The following is a 3,345-nucleotide window of genomic DNA, read 5'->3' as shown; positions in this document are numbered from 1 at the left end:
CATTCATTTGCATAGAGTGCAAATTAAAACCACAATGAGACACTTCACTCCTACTAAAATGGTATAATAATTAAAAAATCAGAAAATCACAAGTATACTAAATGTAAAAGTCATTGAATTGTACACTTGAAATTTTATGTTATGTGGATTTTACCTCAATTTGTTTTTCTGAATATTTTATTCTATAGTATCCTATTCGGTATCATGGTTGCAATATTTGGTATTCTCTCTTTCAGGACATAAGTTTTCTTCTCCCTATAAAGTCTGTTTCTTTCTAGTTGCTTTCTTGTATGATTCATTTTTCACAGTTACCTGATCATCCTAGGCTTTCTCACATTTCAGAGAGGGAGATGAAAAGTGAACGGGAACACTGGTGTCACTTGGTGGGCTTTGAACTGTGAGTTATATGCCAGGTCATCTGTGGGCTTTGTGCTGGGGAATCCCCGATATTAGCAATGCTTTTAGGATTTTCTATTTGGTTTGGTCAAATTCCCTATAAAAAAACTCCAAAACACTCCTGCCTGGCGGGTGCAGCCATAACTGCCAGCATTCTAGCAGCTGAGCAGCAGACAAAATATAGATATATTTTATAATTAATATGAAAATTGGCACATAAATTTGTTAAAAGGCAAAACACTCGAAGTTATCAATTACATAGATTTTGCAATCCCAAATATGATCCATACACAGTTAAATTTTTAAGGCGTTCGTTTTATAAAAGCTTATATAGCAACACCTGAGATAGGACTTAAACAGGCAATTAGTATTAATTCACTGACAAGATTAAAAATTAATACATCAACAGAGAAATACAAACAAACTAGATCAGCAATTAAATTTAGAGGACAATGAACTGCTTTCCTGGAAGAAGATATTCAATATAAGAAAGAGTTAAGAACACTTACAGCAGGGAAAATCACATTCACAGATTTAAAAATCATGATAGAGTTCACAGTTGGGAGAAAAGTTCACTTAAAATTTTAACTCCTATCTTTTTATTTTTTTATAACTGCTTTCTTGATCTCCAATAGGATAGTGCAGATTCTCAGAAGAACTAAGAATGCATCACTAATGTCCTTTCCACCCAGTTGAGAGCCAAACCACTTTCCAAATGACAAGGTCACTTCCCATGCTTCATGTTACAGGCATACCTCACAGATATTGCGAACACTGCCGCAATAAAGGGAGTGTCGCAACAAAGCGAGTCCTAAACTTTGCTAGCACAGGGTGCTGCCTTCAGTTTCTAAAACTTTCAACACCTGTGCCCCGGCCATGCGCTCCGGACCCACTGCACCCGAAGCGCCTTGGGCGGCGGAGTCTGCAGCCGACCTGGGTGGTGCCCGCGCAGACTCCATGTCCCGCGGGCGCAGACAAACAAGGCCCCCGCCCGGCTCGGGGCAGAGCACCAGCCGCGGCCGAGAGCCGGGAGCCGCCCGCCATCTCCGCCTCGCTCCTTCACCTTCCCCTGGCTGGCTGACGTGGCCTTGGAGGTCTACATCTCATCCGTTCCTAGGAAGAGAGTGACCTGGAGCAGGATACCCGGTGTTTAAGGTAGAAGTGTTAATGAATAGAAGAAAACATTCTGTTGAGAAAACGTGCAGGAATTTTACGCCTTGCACAAATGGCTTAAGAAATATATTAAAACTCCAAAAATTCCGTCTAAACATGTGAGAACTGGGTCCCAAAATCCTGGAACAACGACGACAAGTTTGGAAATATATGTACACGCTGTCTTTAGAAGATGAAGAACTGCCCAAACTGTTTCCTGATTTCCTGAATGTGTGACACTTGCCGTCTCTACCAAGGAGAGTTGTGGGTCTTTTGATGAGACAGAATCTGAAGAGGCTGTCAGCAAACTGTCCCACCAGCCGGTGCTGCTACCTCCGGGATCCACATCTTGCCCGCAAACAGCGATTTTCCAAATGTGGTTACTGGAGTTCTGTGGGGCTTCTTACCCTCACCTCCAGCCCGCCTAGAAGTCCCACGTGGCCAGAAGAGGCTGAAGCAAGTTTGGAAGCTGCAGTCAAGAAAATTGTATCTACCAAATTAACCTAAATTCTGTGACATCACAGCTGGAGCTAGTGGTAAAATTCACAGTCGCAGTTTAATTCAGGGCAGGGAATTTCCATTCCAATGGTGCTTTTAAAATGCACCCCAGGGCGGTGCTGAGATTAAAGCCACGTGTTTATAAAGTAGAAGGTAGCTGCCAGTTTAGAAATCCATGAAAAGGAGGCTACAGATGTTCCCAGGAGCATGGAGTGTGACAAAACAAAGTGACTCACTGCTTCACTCCCACCATTGGCTAATTGAAAATCTAATTCTGAATCGTACTGAGACTGATCAACTTTGGTGGCTTTTTTGTTCAGATTTTGTGACACACTAATCTTTTCATTATGAGATTTTCTCAGCCAGTGATAGATCCATTCTGCAGTGCTGACATCAGGAGAGTGTCACAGAAACACACACTGCTAAATGTGAGGGAGGAGCTAAACTGGAAATTAAATTATGCTGACAATATTAGGGCACTTTTAAATCATGGCATTTTAATTTACATTACAGTGATGATGCATCCTGCCTAGGGGTTAGCTTCTAATGTCAGTGCATAAGATAAAATGGGGTGTTAAGATGATCCTTGAAAGCCCTTTGGAAAGGTGCCACGTTAGAAATCTGTCCATCTGCCACAGCCTGTTCTTCCAGTGTTGGAAGAAATGACTGTTGTTTCGGTTGAAGAGCAACAGAAGGTATTGGTGCTTCTCTAGAGGCTATTTGGTATAAAAAACACAGATCTTTAGACACTAGAATAACACTTGCCCCTGCAAGATGCTTGCCCTCTCAGAGACAGACTATGAACTGACAGTGACTGAGGGAACCCCACATTGACGACACTCAACCTGGTTTACTCATGGGCATCCAGTCATTGAAGAGGTGGCATTGCCCTGGGATTTTTACTGTTATTTTCCTTATCATTTCCTTTTCACTGACCTCACATATTCAATTAATCTAATTAAATGTGTTTATGACATGACTCCACTGGACATCTTACAGACATCCATATTTTAAGTAGTAAGGATACAAGCATTTATGCAACCTGTATATGTGGGCTGTATTGGGATATTTCATTGAAAACTAATGAATAACTAGCCTATTTATGGTTATTAGTTTCAGTAGGTATCTGTGTGGAAGAAGAATACTTATATTTAAAACTACTGAATCATGTTGTTTGGTTAGAATATAAATGTACAAATTTAAAAGCCTGCTGTAAACTTTCAGAGAGATATACGCGAAGATATGTTACTATACGTTGGAAATAAGCAAGAACTAAATAATCAAATATCATCAACCAAA

General features: G+C 40.8%; 1 pseudogene; it reads left to right on the top strand.

The window, feature by feature from the left end:
* Window positions 1–1,272: 1,272 nt before the first annotated feature.
* Window positions 1,273–1,976, top strand: LOC109461277 (sorting nexin-24 pseudogene; annotated as a pseudogene).
* Window positions 1,977–3,345: the final 1,369 nt, after the last annotated feature.

Source organism: Rhinolophus sinicus, chromosome 12 (genome assembly GCF_057876585.1).
Source record: "Rhinolophus sinicus isolate RSI-liver-muscle chromosome 12, RSI-T2T, whole genome shotgun sequence".
Lineage (NCBI taxonomy): Eukaryota > Metazoa > Chordata > Mammalia > Chiroptera > Rhinolophidae > Rhinolophus > Rhinolophus sinicus.
The sequence above is the reverse complement of the archived record's forward strand: the minus strand, read 5'-3'. Positions and strand labels throughout refer to the sequence as shown.